At 42.9% G+C, this 19,507-nt stretch overlaps 1 long non-coding RNA gene across 1 annotated transcript in view; it reads right to left on the bottom strand.

Annotated features, from left to right (window-relative positions):
• Positions 1 to 19,254, bottom strand: part of LOC127009331 (uncharacterized) — a 90,425-nt gene extending 71,171 nt beyond the window's left edge. The window contains exon 1 of the long non-coding RNA XR_007761848.1: positions 19,158 to 19,254. This is a non-coding gene — a long non-coding RNA (uncharacterized LOC127009331). The remainder of the gene's footprint in view (positions 1 to 19,157) is intronic.
• Positions 19,255 to 19,507: the final 253 nt, after the last annotated feature.

Genomic DNA, 19,507 nt, shown 5'->3' with positions numbered 1-19,507 from the left:
GCGCCTCTCCTGTGTGTGTGTGTGTGTGTGTGTGTGTGTGAACTTAATACACACATTTTGCTGCTCACTTTGTTCTCTCCCCGCGTGTGTGTGTGTGTGTGTGCGTGTGTTGCAAGGGTGTTTGCTGTGGTGGCTACACTGTGTACCGTGTTTGCATTGCGCTGCGTTCACCTCCAGCAGCGGTGTTTTTTTCTCTTCCTACACACGCGTCTTGCATCTCTATACGATCCCTTCCCCTTACGATCCCTTTTCCCTGCGATGCATTTACCCTACGTTCCCTTAACCCTACATTACCTTTACTCTACGATCCCTTCACTCTACGATCTCTTAGTATGATGATGATGATGATGATGGTGGTGGTGGTGGTAATGGTGATGAAGCATTAGAGGAAGAGTAGGAGGAGGAGGAAAAGGAAAAAAAGGGGAAGGAAGAGAAAATACGATAAGTAGAAAGAATATGAGATGAATATAGAGAAAGAAAAGAAAGGGGAATAAAGAAGGATACAAAATACGAGATGAGAGATGAAGAAGAGATAAAGGAAGAGACGAAAACGAAGAGGAAGGTGGGAAGGAAGGAGAATAAAAACACGAGAGGAGTAGAAAGAAGAAGACTGATGAGAGAAAAGAAGAGGAAGAAGATAATGATAAAAAAAGAAAGATGTATTTATAACAAGAACGAAACCATCTATATCATCACCATCATCATCATCATCATCATCCCCTTCTACGACCACCCTACGACCCCTTCACTCTACGATCCCTCCTCCCTACGATCACTTAACTCTATGATCCCTTTAAAATCACTCCACTCCACAACGGGCCCTTTACTTTACGGTCCCTTCATTTCACACTCCGTTCGCTTTACGTCACGCTAAGGTAAAAAAAGACCCTCAACGGAGTACTGGAAGGTAGGTGCGTGAAGCCTTGCGTACAGGTGTGAGGGAAGGGTGAAGGGAAGGTGAGAGATAGAGGGAGGAGGAGGGAGGGAGAGGGAGGGGAAGAGGGTGTGAAGGTAGGTAACGCTTAAGCAAATGAGGGACTTGTCGGGGAGGGAGGAGGTAATGGGAGGTAAGCGGGAGAGGGATGAGAGACAGGCACAGAGGTAAGAAATCTACGGAGCCAGGTAGACACGCTCGGGGAGACAGGGAGACAGGAGAGAAGGGTCGGGAGAGATAGATGAGCAGGGGATTGCCGCGATTCTGAGCGGTAGTGGGAGACGAGAAGAAATTTAAGGGGGTAATAAAAAGGACGAAAGGAGAACAGTTGGAATCTTTCGAGGCTACGAGGTCGGGGGGATGAGAGGGGCGGGGAGTGGGGAGGGATCCGGGGGGCTTAAGTGACGCCTGGGGAGATGAAAATGATCGTGGGGAGCAAATGACAACTAATTAAGAGGTGAGGAGTATTGGAAAACCACTCAGCGGGAGAAGTGTAAGTAGGAGGAACTCAAAATAGCCGGAATGGGTTTGGGAAGTGGTGCGGCGGAGGGAGAGAATCCGCGGAGGAGGAGGAGAAGGAGGAGGAGGAGGAGGAGGAGGAGGAGGAAGAGGAGGAGGAGGAGGAGTCACGTGCCAGTATGGGGGGAGGTGTTTTGTCCATTACCTGACTGTGGCGATGCGGGGCGTGAGTGAGCGGGGAGCGACGATGATGATACTACTACTACTACTACTACTACTACTACTACTGCTACTACTACTACTACTACTACTACTACTGCTACTACTACTACTACTATTACAATTACTCTCACTGTCTCCCGCCTCACCACTAAGGGGTCGGGAAAGGAATGGGGGCTTCTACGCTCGCCGTGCTCTCAAAACACTGGTATTTTTTTGTTTCCCTATTGCAGCCATAAGTATCGTTTTATTTATTCATGTGGCATCATTCAGTAGGTTTTTATTCAATTTTCCTACAGTGTGTTCAGTTTGAGATAATCACATGAGGATGTTCTCACGCGAATATCGAGACTCTATTAGTCCGGTTTTTTTTTTTTTTTTTTTTTTTTGCGCAATTCCCTTTAGAAAGAGAAGCAAACAAATACACCAACAGACAAACAAACTGCGAGGAACACACCCTCCTCGCCCTTGGCGGCGGTGTTGATCAAAAGATAATCATTCTATTAATTATTGAATAAAGATAATAATAATAGTAATAATATATTTGTTTTTATAATTATTATTATTATTATTATTATTATTATTATTATTATTATTATTATTATTATTATTATTATTATTATATACCGATACTATTAGTCGCTTCTCGTTTTTCACACTTAACGTTTGCGGTTTTGTGTATTAGTGGAAAAGCTTATCATAATTGCCCAACGATACAAGGAATCGAGCGCGGCGGAAAGTTTGAGTTTCACTGACGGCAGTAAGCGTGGCCTTCCCTCCACGTCGTCCCTCACCATGTGGAACCCCGGCAGCGGGAGCCCTTGGGGGCGTGTCTCTCAGCCAGCAGAAGAGGCTTACAGAGGTGTTGTATCTTCGCGATGCTGCTTGCCTTATTTTGTACCTTGTGGTTTGCCTTGTGCTATATATTCATACTTCAGCTCAGTACATGCGGTGCTGGCAGGCTGATACACGGCGTGCAGCGTTCAGGGCGGGGGATTGGACTCTTGAACGGAGTTCGTACTCTTCCGGCGCTGAGGCTCGTAATGCCGCGTATATCAAGGGATGACTGCAGTATCATTAACATAATTTCGAAAATAGTAGTGGATACACAATGGCCGATTATTTACATATATTATTAATGTAAATGAGATTATTGTAAAAGGTTAATAAACTAGACGACAATGACCTTTTATGTTCAAATCCTTGCAGCTAATCTGTAATCAGTGTTTGATGTTCGAGGTAATTCTTTATATTATGTTATACCTTTGATTAACGCCCTGCTCACCATCGCGATGACCGGAGGTTTTAAAATAGCCCTTGAATGGAAAATAACAAGGCTTTAAGTATTTATAAAGCTTTGAATTAATTATGCAACTTGGACGGGATATTTCTTTGCATTCATTGCATGAATTAAGAGCATTCAGATGCAGTCAGTGGTCATCGCCAAACCCTTTGCTGTCTGTTCAATATTAATTCATTGTTCACTAACACGTTCGTGATCATCATTTCCGGATTAATAATTGTTGATGCGTTATTAACAAACGTTATCATTACGAAAATCAACATTACCAACTTGATTATCAGCCATTGTGGTTAAACAAATCAGGCTCATTATCTAAATTGATGCCTGTTTTTTTATTATCCGAGTTGGAACCAGAGCCGAACGAAAGGTTTGTCTTGCCAACTCGAAGTGAACCTGTCATCTATCACGCGGTTGTCTTTGGGGTGTCGTGGTGGGCGAAACTTGCTACCTCTTGGATTTTGTTATTAATGAGTCCCATGCGTACTACTTGAACGATTATAATTATTTACCTTGAGTCACCATGTAATTACTCCTTGAAGTGACCATTCCCTTGATGATACACATTCTGTTCATCACCTGGCTCAAGGCATCGTTTGGTACTTCCGGGCAAAGGATATTCATGTTAACGTTCGAGTGATATTTCCTTCCTGAGGTCTTTGTTAAATCAAAAGACTATGGATGAAAGAAAGAATAGACACAGACAAAAACATGCATACAAGCAGAGACACACAGAGGAAATAAATGCCAGAAAGCAAACACAGACAAATAAAGGCGGCCATACTAACAGAGACAAAGACACAGCGAGACAAGGCTATAAAGACCACAGAGCAAGACCAGGAGGACCCGGTGCACTCGAGTGGCCTCCGCGGTCTAATAATCACGGTTACTACTTATTAGTCAGCGTGGGCGAGGCGTCAGCGGGGGGGGCGGCGCGCTGCTCGCTGCCCACCATAACTCAGGGGGCGGCCAGTTTACGGTGGGTGACTAAAAGCATTTGGAGGAAGCGAGGGCGAGCGCGATAATTAATGTGAAGCACACCGCTGACCGCCCCTGCCGCCGCCTTCCTCTCGCCCCTTCCTCCCCTTACTCTCGCTCCCTCTGTCCCTCTCTCTCTCTCTCACGCCCTCTCTACTCCTCTTTACTTCCTTGCCGCCCCCTTCCTCTCCCGCCCTCTCTCTCCCTCGGTCTCTCTCCCTCCCCCCCCATCTATTCCTCTTTACCTTCTCTCTCTCCCTCTCGCTCTCTCCACGTTTTACTTTATCACCTAATGTTTCTGTACTACGTTTAGGACCTCTTTTGTTATTTCTGATTTATTTTTTTGTAATTTCATCCTTTTTTTCTTTTTTTTTCTTTTTCTTAATTTTCTTCTTGTTACTTTTTTATTTTTTCTAATTAATTATTCCTGTTATTTTCACATTGCTTTTAATTTTCTTCTTGTATATGTCTCTTCTCTTTTCTTATACCTTTTCTTTTTCTTTTCCCGTTTGTTTCTTCTTTGTTTTACTTCTTCTTCTTCATCATCTTCTTCTTCATTTCTTTCTCCTCCTCCTTCTCCTCCTCCTTCTGTTCCTGCTCCTCCACTGCCTCCTCCTTCTCCACTGCCTCCTTCTCCTCCCTCTTCCTCCCTCCCCACATGCATACCTTACACTTTACCTCACCTAACCTTTCTCCACCTCCTCCTCTTCCCGAGTCCCCTCACATCCCCCTCCTCTTATATCCTCCTCAGCTCCTCTCCCCCCCCCCTCCCTGCTCCCCGCTATCCACGTCCGCCAGCTTCCTCCTTACACGGCAACCTTACATACTTTATCTAACCTTATAACCTTACCCTACCCTTTGCCACCGCCCTTTACCCTGTCACTTTACCTTTCTTTACCCATCATCCTTACCACCACCACCACCACAGCCACCACCACCACCACCACTAACGTCACCACCACCACCACCACATTATAAACATTACTTCCTTATTGCACTGTTCTCCTTTAATCCTCGTCTTCTCTTTCTCCCTCCCTCCTTTTTAGTTCACTTTTTTTTTTCATCACTGACTTACTAGAAATCAAAGTACAATATATTTTTCTCCTCTTTTCTTTGCTTTTTTTGTTTCTTTTCTTCCTTCCTTCCTTCCTTTCTTTCTTTCCATTCTTTACTTTTCGTTTCTTGGTTCGTCATTACTTTCTCCTTCCTTTTCAGTCCATTTTTTTTATCATTTAAATAACAATAAAAATTAAAATCACAATATCTTTTTTCTAAGTTTTCTTTCTTTCTTTCCTTTATTTTCTGTCAATTTCCTTTGATTTTTGTTTCTTATTCTTTGTTTTGTTTTATGCCATTCCCTTTTCATCACTGTTTATCTCAAAGGAAACTACGAACCAAAATCCTTTCTCCTCATACTTATTTTTCTCCCTTCCTTTCTTCCTCGTTTTCCTTGCTTCCTTCCTACCTTCCTTTTATTCCCTTTCATTCCTTATTCTGTTATACCTCTCTCCTTTCACCTCTCTTTTGTCTCATTTTTCCATCTCTCTTTTTACCTACTTCCTTCCTTCCTTCCTTTCTTCCTTCCTTCCTTCTTTCCTTCCTTCCTTTCATTCTTCCAATACATACGCGTTCCTTTATATTTTTCTGCTGCTCTCAATCGTTTGCTCCTATTTTTTATTCTTTAATTTTTTTTCTTACCTCCACTGGTTTCGTATTCAGACAAACAACAAACCGAGACAACACGAGACACAACTCCCTTCGGTCCCAAACCACAGCCTCTTCCTCCTCCTCCTCCTCCTCCTCCTCGTCAGAATTCATCCGCTACGCTTCCCTCTCAGGTGAATGTTAAACGCGACCAGACTGACTACCTTTACCTGTGTGTGTGTGTGTGTGTGTGTGTGTGTGTGTGTGTGTTATGTACCTGGACCAGACCTGAGCTTCTCTTGGGGCCGAGGTATACATTGTGGCTGGAAAGATTGTTGTTGTTGTTTTCTTCTCTCTTTTTTCATTGCTTATATTTTTTTTAACATTATTTTTTTCCAGTTTTAGGCTTTTCTGTTGGTGTTGGTCGCTGCGATTTATCTCATTTTCTTTTCTATTTTTTTCGATTTATTTCATTTTCTTCTCGATATTTCATTTATATTTGCGGTTTATTTCATTTTTCGCGTCTGTGGTTTGCATATTGTTTCACTGTTTATATTTTCCATCGTCATTTTATGTTTTATTATTATCATTATTTTTGTTTCTGCTTTTTGCTGCTGGACTCCGCGAAATATTATTATTTTTCGTTGTCTGTCTGTATGCCATCGTCTTGCATCAACCTTGAGTCTTCATTACTCTTTTATATTGCTAAACAGAACAGTCTTCACCCAAAGTGTTAGCAATACTACGCTGCCTTCTGGTTCGAAGAGACGAAGAAACAAAAGAACCACTAAATACTCTTGACTTCAGCTTAATCTACATCCTTAACTTGACTTGCCTTGGAAACAAAAGAACCACTAAATACTCTTGACTTCAGCTTAATCTACATCCTAATCTTGACCTGCCTTGGAAACAAAAGCCACGAAACAAACTGCACATAAATGGGCAAGAACGATGATGCAAAATGTCTGTGTATTGCTTTCCACCTGTCTGTCCGTTAGTTCAGCAGGTAGGCGGCAGCAAGCATCAGCAGCGGACTGACCACTGCAACAGGCCGATAGTTGCTGTTGTGATCCTGTCGATTCCAATTCCCTTTCCAGGCCCACCAGTCCTCTTCCGGCTACGAGGAATGGCAGTTATCGGAATGCCATACAACAGTCAGGACTCTTGGCGTCCCGAGGATCATGGCGGCACCGCAGCTTTCAACAACTTTTCATTGATATTGCAAAGCTGTTCTCTCTTCCCCTGGCCGCCACCCAAGACCAGGCAACGCTGTGTCCATCGTGCGTAGCCGTGACAGTGACGACTCCGCACTACAACACGATGGATCTGATGCATTGATTGATGAAAGCGGAAAATCAAAGCAAAAGATTCGTTTCTCCCTAAAAATCATGTAACTCTTGAATTTTCAGGTGAAAGGAAGTAGAGTCAAACAAACTGCTTCCTTAAAAAAGCACTATTCGTCGTCATCGTGCAGTCCGTGTTAGTCCTCCCCAGAGAACACAGAGGACAAAGGTGTTCTGAAAAACTTACGCCTCGGGGGACTCTGCGGCCTTGACGGGGAGAAACTCGGGGGACGACCAAACTGGAGCATGAACGAGAAATTATTCCAAGAACTTTTCCTTCCTGGTATTGTTAACTAATGGAGGAGGCCTCTTAGTGACGCAGAGGGAAGCGAATAATCCCCATCAGCATAATGTGGGATCCCGGACACGCCCGCCTCGCCAACTGCTCAAATATTAAAAGTCTGCAGCTGAAGACATCCGGGGATTGTGCAACCGGATCTGCTGCATGGAAGGTGAGGCCACAACAAGGAGAGGACCACGTGTGTTCGTGACCCGAGTGATGACTGACACTTGTCTGTTCACTATGGAGGTTAGACAATGGAAAAGGAGCTAACCACGACAACACAAATGCTGCAGCTCCATCCCCTGATAGCTGTAAGCGACTCGCTCGTACAAGGCAGCCCAGCACCGTAGTTTCCCCCTCATTCCCTTTCGCACACCCTTCAACCGTCAAATGAACAGAGATTATGTTAAATGATATAACAGTATGTAATCATATACATATATTTATATATAAATTGTGTATTACGTGCTTCCATCATATGTGTTTGCTATACAAATATAGTCACCATTGACAGAACACTATACTTTAATGACAATACCAAAAAAAGAACGCCATTACCACTCGAGCTGCCATGTTACCTCTTTGAGCATACATAATCACCGGATGATACGTTCCCATGAATATAGAACACATTATACGTTCTATGAATATAGAATATTGGATTAAGAAACCCTGTTTTCTATCAATCCATTTTCTTTAAGCAAAAAGGTTGGGTTCGAAAAAATCTCCTTCTTGACCGCGGCTGCTCCTTCAGCCAGGCCGTGAGTGCAACAACCAAACACACACCAACACTGGAGGCCATAAGCAGCAGCGGCCGGCGAGGTGGGGCCCGCACAAAATGGGAGTGGAGGGAGGGCGCGGGCAGGGTCGTCTCAGCCCTCCCTTTCCTTCGGCGAGAAATAAAATTCAGATGAAGTAAAACTGATTTGATATTCTGCAATTGTCCATCTCCTCCCCCCGTGGCGCGCGAGGCCGTGCGGTTCAGAGTCCCGCGGCAGCCAGGGCAGCGGCGGCCTTACGGGCGGGGGCACTGGTGCCAGTGTCCGGCGGCAGCGGCACTTGGTCCACTCCCTGCGTCAGGTGAGGTGGCGCTGACCCCACGCAAATCCTCGCCACCATCGTAAAAAAAGAAACAAAATAAACTAAAAATATATTCCAATCCCACTCATGCTCCGAAAAAGAATATGTATGCATACGGCACGAAAAATAAGGGAACACTGTAACTCCGTGTATTTTATCCTCCGCCAGGCAGCGGGAACACAGGTGTTCACACGTGTGTGTGTGTGTGTGTGTGTGTGTGTGTGTGTGTGTGTGTGTGTGTGTGTTTATATATATATATATATATATATATATATATATATATATATATATATATATATATATATATATATATATATATATATATATATATATATATATATATATATATATATATATATATTTATTTATTATCAGTACATAAATTTGTAGTTGAGTACAAGTAGATCACGATATCTAAACTGAAGTTCACTTATAAGTATTTAATTCTGTAGTTGGACGTGAGTACAAGGACAAGTACTACTGTATTGTGCTTGAATCCAAGTATATGTACTTGCTCACCCCGTGTTCACTATGCTTATACTCCCGTTTACTTGCTCTCTCTCTCTCTCTCTCTCTCTCTCTCTCTCTCTCTCTCTCTCTCTCTCTCTCTCTCTCTCTCTCTCTCTCTCTCTCTCTCTCTCTCTCTCTCTCTCTCTATATATATATATATATATATATATATATATATATATATATATATATATATATATACACACACACACACACACACACACACACACACACACACACACACACACACACACACACACACACACACACAGAGAGAGAGAGAGAGAGAGAGAGAGAGAGAGAGAGAGAGAGAGAGAGAGAGAGAGAGAGAGAGAGAGAGAGAGAGAGAGAGAGAGAGAGAGAGAGAGAGAGAGAGAGAGAGAGAGAGAGAGTAATAAAAAAAGGAATTACGCGTGCAGCCGAGCAGAGGGAGGGCTGTAGGGGTAGTGGTGGTGGGGGGGCGGCAGGCAGGGGGTGGGAGGCATCGATCTTAGACATTCATATTCATCACAGAGCTGTTCATTGTTTCCAGTCAGCGCGGCGCCCCAGGACATGTTTGTAAGGCGAGTGATGCCCGTCAGCGGCTGTCACGGCGGGCGGCGGGAGGGAAGGCGAATAAAAGAAGGGAACGGACGGCGACCAAGGGGAGGGCGATGAAAGGGACAGGGCGTAGCAGGGTGTGTGGACTAAGACTGTTAAAGAAAACGGGTTGCTGAGGATGGAAAAAGGGCAACCGTAATAAAAATGAGTGATATAAATATTTAGGAAGAACACTAGTGATAAGAGCAAACTAAGTGTAAGAAACAGGGGTGAACGAAGACTGTGAATACCCTAGAAAAGAAAACGTTGTGCTGACGCGGGGTTAAAAGCGTAACCGTAATAAAAATGAGTGATAGGAATAACTCGGAAGGGAAGAACACCAAGGAGCAAACCAAATATAAGAAACGGTGTGCACGAAGACTATGAATACTCTACGGAAAGAAAACGTAGTGCTGAGGCTGAAAAGAGGGGGAAACGTAATAAAATCAGAGAGGTAGAAATAATTGGGAGGGGATGAACATTAGAGATAAGAGCAAACCGAGAGCAAGGAACAGATAACAAAGATGATTAAGTGTGCAGGGTGTGTATACCAGGAATGTTAATACTCTACTAGAAAGAAAACGGGGTGCCGGAGCTGGGAAAAAGGGGTAAGCGAAGTAATCAGAGAGATAAAAAACAGCATAGAAAACAGCAAACCAAATGTAAGGAAGAGATAAGAGAGAGAGATTGGTGTTAAAATGTGAAGAATTATATATCTCTTTTTTTTTTAACGAAACGTACGATCTCTTAAACAGGTCACTTCTAATGGCTGAAAAAAAATACTTGTGGTGTTCCGTCCCTTGACACTAATATGTTCACCATTTAGTTTTATTTATCTATTGTATTTTAAGGGAACCAGCAGATCATTCCTTTTCGTTCATCTGTTCTCTTTACATCATAACACACTTCTCGTCCCCTCCACACCATAACTCTCTCTCTCTCTCTCTCCTTATAAACAAACCCTTATCTCCCATTCACTCACAAACTGACCCTTTTCCTCACAAATCTTCCCCCTCCTCCTCCTCCTCCAGTCCAGCCTTCCCACCCACCACACTAACTGTACTTTCTCTTCCATTTCCTTCGTCTCTTCCTCTTTTTCTCTCTCTCTTCGACCACATACACCTGCATCTCTAATTAAAAGTTCGCCGTGTACCTTGATCTCTTGGCCCAGGTGTGGCGCGGCCCTAATGGATCATTCATTCTGATTGACTTATATACCTGTGTGGTTGTCTATGTGTGTGTGTGTGTGTGTGTGTGTGTGTGTGTGTGTGTGTAAAGGGAATGTAGTGATGGTGGTGGTAGTGGTGTAGTAATAGTGGTAGTGGTCGTGTTGTTGTTGTTGGTGGTGGTCGTGGTGGTGGTGATGGCAAGGGTGATTTATTTTTACTCACACTTGTTAATTAATGCAGAAATAAATTGTGTTCCAAAATCAAATCTGTCACTTCCGCAATAAACTGGCTTTTAATAGATCTGAATTCCTCCAGAACAATTATTTTTTACGGGAACTATTAGCAATATACACACGCTTCTTTTTTTTCTTTATTTTTGCGTCAGTTCTGTACATGAAAAAAGGAACAAGAAAAGTTAATAATATATGTTTTTTTGGTAACTGCTACTATATGCTTAATCGTAAGAGCAACAAATCTTTTTTTTTCCATTTCTTCTGTATATGAGAAATGGAATAATGAGAATTTGCAATATTTCTTTTCTATAACTTCTATTTTCTTCTTCGTACGAGCAACATGTCTTTCTTATTTTCTCTTTTGCATTTATTCCGTATATGAGAAATGGAATAATGAGGGCCAGTAATATTTCTCTTCTTTAACATCTACTTTCTTCCTCGTACGAGTAAGATATGGAGGAATTATTATGTTTGTACTTTTGGTTTGGTCCTTCTGGTCTGGTTAATGAAGAAAAAGTCTGGTACGGATTTCAGTTTCACGGCAAGAGGCTCCCTGAATCTAACAAGCATCGTGACATTAGTGCGCCTAGGATGACTGCATGACGGACTCCAAAACACTGCCCACCCCCCCCGCCCCCTTCTACATGAGCGACAGATCGGAAAGGTTAACAGTGGGTTTTCATTTTAGACAACCAAGTTAATCGCCTAATTAATCCGTGCCAGGCGAACGCTCCGTCACCTCCACTCACTTCCTCTGACATGGTGGTGTGTGTGGTGAAGTGTGGTAGTGAGTGTGGTGAGTGATGCGTGTAATGAGTGTGGTGATGCGTGTGGTGGTGAGTGTGGTGATGCGTGTGGTGGTGAGTGTGATGATGTGTGGTAGTGACAGTGGAGGTTTGGCGGCGAGGCTGGTGTGGTGGTGTGTGATCGTGCGTGGTGGTGAGTGTGGTGGTGATGGTGGTGACGGCGAAGACTTGGCGGCGAGGGCGGTGTGTCGGGGTCAGGCTACACCGACAGTTACTCGTGATCTTTCATAATTTTACGGCAGGATTTCTTTGTTTCCGCGAAATTGACGCCGCGCCGGCAACATTCCATCAGCGGAACAGTGGCCTTCCCAGAAGAGTCCCTCGCGCGGGGCAGCCTCGCCGCCAACAATGCGGGGCGGCCGGCGGCTGGCGTGCGTGGCGCTCATTATGGCTGCCTTGATTCTTTGTCTCAGTTATGAAAGAAAAGGGAACGTGTGTAGGAAGAGCAAGACACCACGTGTGGACGCTAACCCCCTCCCCCCCAGACCCCCACACCCGCGTTGTCTTGCGGCGTGCAGGTGTGCGGCCTCACACACCTGCCGCGCCAGGACTCCCACGCCCGCCCGATGCTAACAAATACGTGGAGAGAAAATGATGATAATAATAATTCCCGTAATTAGTTGCATAAAACCTTGAATTTATATCATCCGGTTTTAATTTAGATAATGCAATTTTGTTTCATTTTTAAGAATAAGGTTTTAGCAGACGAGGAATAATACAAACAATGGAAATGTTTTTGTTGTACCTACAAATGTGGGGAAGGGATGCGAGGCTGCCTGTTGTGCGGCCACTGTGTGATGGTGGTGATGGCGCTGCTATTGCTATTAATGGTTATATTATTATCATTACTATTATTATTTTTTAATATTATCTATTACGACACTGACTATAATTAACATTGCTTTTCATGTTGCTGTTGTTAATATTAAAATAATAAATGATATAGTAGTAGTAGTAGTAGTAGTAGTAGTAGTAATAATAATAATAATAATAATAATAATAATAATAATAATAATAATAATAATAATAATAATAATAATAATAATAATAATAATAATAATAATAATAATAATGATAATGATAATGATAATAATAATAATAATAATAATAATAATAATAATAATAATAATAATAATAATAATAATAATAATAATAATAATAATTATAATAATAATAATAATAATAATAATAATAATAATAATAATAATAATAATAATAATAATAATAAAAATAATAATAATAATAATAATAATAATAATAATAATAATAATAATAATAATAATAATAATAATAATAATAATAATAATAATAATAATAATAATAATAATAATAATAATAATAATAATAATAATAATAATAATAATAATAATTGTAATAATACCCGTAGCGACGAATGTATATTACTGTTATCATCTATTCTGCTCATCAGCACCATCACCCTCCCAATCATCATCACCCTCCTAGCCCTCCTCACCCTCGTCATTAGGCGTACCAGCACGGTATCCACACTCCCCCACCGCGCGTCCTGGACACGTATATTTCATCGCCAGCGTTCGCGTGTGAGTGCAATACTTTGTTGTTTTTTTACAGCTTTGGATTCGAATGTCAATACATAACTTTGTGCTGTATTCGAATGCATCCGAACACGCGTATACAGAATACAAATACTCCGGCCCTTGTGGTGGCGGCGGCGGCGGTGGTGGTGGTGGTGGTGGATGGGGGAAGGAAGGGTGGCAGTGAGCAGCTATGATGACATTTAAACGAGTAGAAAATAACAATAGATTCAATAGCGCTGTTTACTTAGCTCGGCGGGTCAATACACTATAATTTTTTTCCCGTAAATGAAGCGACGTTGGTGTACGAAGGTTAGCAAACAAGTGATGAAATAAAATAAAATGAAAACTTGATTGACATGATGTTCTTTATCATTAAACACGTATTTCTAATCATCATTTCCATCAATTCAATTAAGGTTCATATTTCCTCTACAGACGGAAATTGTGAAGAGCTTTCCCTACTTTTCCTTTTCCATTTAATTCTTCGTTTTCTTTTTTCTTCGTCTTCCTTCATGTTCTCCTCCTCTACTTCCTTTAAACGCTCTCTCCTCCTCCTTCACATTCTTCTCTCCATATCCCTCCTCTTCCTCCACTTTCTATTCCTTCTTCACTTCCACTTCTAACTGGTCTACCTCCCACCTTCCTCCACCTCCTCCTCTTCATTTTCCTTCTCCACCTCCACTTTTAACTACCCCACTTCCTCTTGCTCCTCCTTCTCTCCTTCTCTTCATTCTTCGTTTTCTTTCTTCTTCGTCTTCCTTCAAGTTCTCTTCCTTCTCCTTCTTCTCTTTCTCCTACATACGCTCCTTTTCCATATCTCTCTTTCCTCCTCCTCTTCCTGCTCATTATCATTTCATTCCTCCTCCTCCTTCTCTTTATATATATTTTCCTTCTTCACCTCCACTTTTAACACCTCCACTACCTTCACCTCTTCCTCCTCCTCTATCCTCCATCCTAAGACGCTCGCCGCCATCTTCAAACAACTATCGGCGGGGCGGAGAAGAAAAAAAGACGAGAATAAAAAGGTTCCCACACGCCATGGAGAGAGAGAGAGAGGGAGAAAAAAAAGAGAAGATAATCGCTAGTCACGAAACGGAACTGGCCAATCAGGTGAGCGGAAGCCTCCACCTGTGCATGAGGGTCGATGGCGGGGTGGTGGCGGCGGGCGAGTCACCTGCCCCTCCCAGCCAATCAACGCCTTACGTATCACTGCCCACCAATCAAGAGTAGCGTGATTAGACTCCCATGGCAGCAGGGGAGGACCAATCAGAACACGGCGTTGGAGGGGAGTAGAGGGGAAGGGGAAGGGGAGAAGTGGGGTCATTGTGGTGGTGGTGGTGGTGGTGGTGATTGTTAGCTAGCAGTCCACGTTGTTATTCGTTTATTCTGATGGTGGTGGTGATTGTGGTGTGGTGTGTGTTTTGAGGGTGATGTGTGGTGGTGTGTGGTGGTGTGTGTGGTGATGATAAGGCCAGTAATAGTGATGGTGGTGGGTGGTGAAAATGCCATATGGTAGTGGTGTTTTTGTTTTCTTGTATGTGGTGGTGGTGATGGTGGTGGTGACTATTCTTGATCTACAACGTTACACCGATTAGCGATTCCTGGTGATTGTGGTGATGATGATGTTTATTGTCGTATTTACGTTGTGATAGTGATTAACGTTGTCATAACTTCAATCATTCACACTGATATGGTAGTAGTGATGTTTATTGTCGTAGTTACGTTGCGATAGTGATTAACGTTGTCATCACTTCAATCATTCACTCTGATATGATAGTAGTGATGATGATAATAATGATAATGATGGTGGTGGTAGTGGTAGTAATAGTGGTTGCGTCATTCGAATTGTTTTGGGAAGCCTATCTTGTTATTTTGTCAATGTTTTCGCTGTTACAGATGATGATGGTGGTGAAGGTGTTAGTGGTGGTGATGGTGATGATAGATAACAACAGTGGTGATAGTCTCAGTGTTGCTGGTGGTGGTTGTGTTGATTGTCTTGCTATAGTGATGGTGGTTGTGGTGTGATTGTAGTGGTAGGGGATTTGTTCTTGAGGTGGTGATGTGTTGTGATGATTGTAGTGGCTGTGTTGCTGTGGTGGTGGAGGTGGTTGCTGTTCTATTGCTGTTGTCGTGATTGTATTAGTTGTTGTTCTGGTGGTGGAGATTGTTATTCTGTTTCTGTTGTGGTGAGTGTGTTAGTTGTGTTGTGGTGGTGGTGGTGGTGGTGGTTGTTGCTCTGTTGCTGTTGTTGTGATTGCGTTAGTTGTATTGTGGTGGTGGTGGAGGTTGTTGTTATGTTATTGTTGCTGTGAGTGTGTTAGTTGTGGTGGTGGTTGGGTCGACGCGAGACGGAAGTAGCGATGCAACTCATGTAATTGAAATTATGCAATAGAGGTTACCAATATTTTATGACGCGCGCACACACACACACAAAAAAAGAGAGAGAGAGAGAGAGAGAGAGAGAGAGAGAGAGAGAGAGAGAGAGAGAGAGAGAGAGAGAGAGAGAGAGAGAGAGAGAGAGAGAGAGAGAGAGAGAGAGAGAGAGAGAGAGAATGAAACAAGTAGAGAGAGAATGAATCAGGGTGAGAGAGAGAGAGAGCAAGGGAAGCAAAGCGGTGGAGGAGGTGGAGAGGGAGGCGGGGCAAGGTAAGGCGCACAGATATACAGACGGAGACAGGCGGGAGTGGAGGCAGGCTGGCTGGCTGTATACTGATTAGGGAGCGCCGGGGTGACGCAGAATATTAATTTACCAACCTGTGGCCACGGCGCCTCCTCCTGGCTGGGCCACAGGCATATCAAGAGACGCCTCAGCCCTGGGAGCCACGGGAAAGGCCAAGAGTCACTCCGCTCATCTCGACAACACAAACCACAGTCATTGCTGGAGGACTTCGCGCACTCACAAAGGAGCCCGCGTGTCTTTTCCCCGCAAGCCTGTTCTTAGTTCTTAGCGAGTGAGGACTCAAAGACAGCGCTCAGGTCAAAAATAGATGAGTAAATGTTCCCCGATCCCGCATCCAGCTCCTTTTCGTGCGCTTGTCTGGCTAAATGCAAGGATTCTGGTGACCGCCATCGCTTCCCACCTTTTCTTGCTCTCCGCCACTTGCTCGTGAAGGAAGGAAAGATCTCCGAGGGTGTGGTGAATGCCAGGGTCCAGAGAATTTTCTCTGGACCCTGGTGAAGGCGCGATAGCTTGATGCAGTTACAATATTGCTGTGAGGGTGAGCAAGGTCAGGAGGAGGAGGAAGTGGAGCGATTAAGAGGATAGAATAATAAATCCTAGAAAAGAAGATTACCAGGAATGACAATCAAGCGTGATACAAGGCTACAGAAAAAAAAATATATATTTACTCACGGCGAATATTTAACTGTATATGATGCCGGTTATTAAAGAGCGGCAAAGTGAGAAAAACGGTAGTGGAGGGAATTAAGTGAAGGAAATTAAATATAGGAAAGGTAACTGGGGATATTTAGAAAGCATGCGGTATAGGAAAATATGTCAAAAAAAGGTAATTATAATAATGTATACGGAGTAAGAGAAGGTGAGTGGAGGAAAAATGAAAAAAAACAAAACAGGGAATATTAGGCAGCAGGAAACGGGAAAGAGGGGAGAAGGGGAAAGAAACGGGAGGCATAAGAACGGAAAGAAAAGAGAGGAAGGAAGGGATAAAGAAGAGTGGGAAGGATGGGCAGGGAACAGTAAGTAAAGAAATAGAAAGCAAGATAATGAAAAAAAGGGGAAGTGAATGAAAGTGAAAGAGAGGAGAAAAGAAAGGGAAGGGAAGAGAGGGACGGGAAGGGAAGGGAAGGGAAGGGAAAGGATGAGAAGAGGAGGTAAAGGAATGAGAGGGAAAGGAAAGGGAAGAAAGAACACCTCATTTAATCTATCCTCTTTATCAGCCGTTCTCGAGAGGCCAAGTTGACCCGACCACAACACGGCAACGAGACTTTGACATGACACAAGGGATACCTGATGATGAGGCACCTGTTGTTGACACCTGTCCACCTGAGACACAAACTTAAGCCACTTACTCAGCACCGATACCTTTTACGGGGACACCTGAGCATGGTAATTGATAGGTCTTTTTTTTCTTTTACTGGGCAAAGTTAGTCATCATCAATATTGACCTAGTATCTACCTATTAGTAACCTATCATTAACCTATTATTTACCTATTTTAACATATCATGGGGACACCTGGCTTGCTAAATGATAATGAGTCTCCTTTTTAATTGGCAAGGGTAGTTATCGTTGTCACTACCCTATTACTAACCTATTATTAACTACTATTACCCTATCTTTAACCTATTACGAGAACCCCTGGCCTTGATAGCTGATAATGAAGCTCCTTTTATTTGGGCAAGGGTACTCATCATCATTATTAAGCTATGAAGAACCTATTACGGGGGACACCTTGCCTTGATAACCGATAGTGTAGTCCCTTTCCACTGGACGAGAGTAGTTATCATCATCATTATTAGCATCATTTATCCCGGTTACTGTATACAAGGGGATATAAACGCTAAGGGAGATATCTGCTTAGAGAGAGTTGCAGGTAAGCTAAGAGAGCAAAGGGTCATCTGGTCAAAGCAAAGAAACGCCACCAGATAATACGGTTTTTTTTTCATCGAAGGAGACAGAGCAAAGGAGAGTAATAATATATAGCATAAAAAGAATTAAAGTATAGGGTATGAAAGAATAAGGATAGTAAATAAAGGTTTTGTGTATAGAAGTTTTAAGAGTAAAATAAAAACGCCCGCTAGTCGTTGCTCCCATTAATCCCCACTAACTTAACCCCCACTAACTTAGCCCCCACTAACTTAACCCCCACTAACTTAGCCCCCACTAACTTAACCCCCACTAACTTAACCCCCACTAGCTTAACCCCCACTAACTTAACCCCCACTAACTTAACCCCCACTAACTTAACCCCCACTAACTTAACCCCCACTAACTTAACCCCCACTAACTTAACCCTCACTAACTTAACCCCCACTAACTTAACCCGCATTAACTTAACCCCCACTAAATTAACCCTCACTAACTTATAAGCCCCACTAACTTAGCCCCATTAACTTAACCCTTACTAACTTAACCCCCACTAACTTAACCCCCACTAACTTAACCCCCACTAACTTAACCCTAATAACGTAATCCTACTAACTTAACCCCCACTAAGTTACCCCACACTAACTTAACCCCCACTAACTTAACCCCCACTAACTTAACCCCCACTAACTTAACCCTTACTAACTTAACCCCCACTAACTTAACCCTCACTAACTTAACCCCCACTAACTTAACCCCCACTAACTTAACCCCTCACTAGCTTAACCCCCACTAACTTAACCCACATTAACTTAACCCCTCACTAACCCCACTAACTTAAACCCCACTAACTTAAACCCCACTAACTTAACCCCCCACTAACTTAACCCCCCACTAACTTAAACCCCACTAACTTAACCCCCCACTAACTTAAACCCCACTAACTTAACCCCCCACTAACTTAACCCCCCACTAACTTAACCCCCACTAACTTAACCCCCACTAACTTAACCCTCACTAACTTAACCCCCACTAACTCAACCCCCACTAACTTAACCCTCACTAACTCAACCCCCACTAACTTAACCCCCAATAACTTAACCCCACTAAACCTTTAAGAGAAACAAAGAAGATGGCAAACAAAGAAGATGCCGAAAAGAGAATGATTGAGTCAGTGCCGGAGCTGCCTCGACGCCCCCTACAACCACCTCGTGAAGCAGGTTAAGTTGTGGAGCTGACGGACCGGGGATAAGAATACAACGTCTATGGTGGTGGTAATACTGCGAATCGAGTGTCCCTCAGGAAAAAAAAAATACTTAACATGACCCTGACTCTCATAATGGTAATGGACAAAATACAATATGATGTCACAAAAAGCCGCATTTGACACACACACGGCAGTCATATGAAGAAGCAAATTAAACACTTTAAATCATACAAGACACACGTGGAAATAACTATAAGAAGCTTCACAAACTCAAAGGACAAGATCATAAATTAATCATCGTTAGGTACTCACCCTCTCCTTCCTCCTCCACTGCTTGTTGCTGCGGCTCCTCCTAGAGTGCTAATCAGAGGACGAGTGGCAAATCTCGAGGCGGACCCAAACTTGCACCTGAGTAGAGGAAGAGAAGCATATGTAGACTATGTGAACTTGGCTTTAGTAATGATCATTGTCTGGCTGAATAAATATTGTTACTTCAGTTTCATGCCTGTCACTAGTTATTATACACAAAACATTAGAAAAACAGAAAACACGATTAACAATATAGTTCCCTTTTTTTTCAGTCAGACCATGATAAAAAACAAACCCTTCAACAATACCTTAATGCTTGTCGTTATAATACACAAGAAAACAGAACACAAGAT

This window comes from Eriocheir sinensis, chromosome 40 (genome assembly GCF_024679095.1).
Source record: "Eriocheir sinensis breed Jianghai 21 chromosome 40, ASM2467909v1, whole genome shotgun sequence".
Taxonomy (NCBI): Eukaryota; Metazoa; Arthropoda; class Malacostraca; order Decapoda; family Varunidae; genus Eriocheir; species Eriocheir sinensis.
Note: the sequence above shows the minus strand (reverse complement) of the source record. Positions and strands in the feature narration are given on the sequence as shown.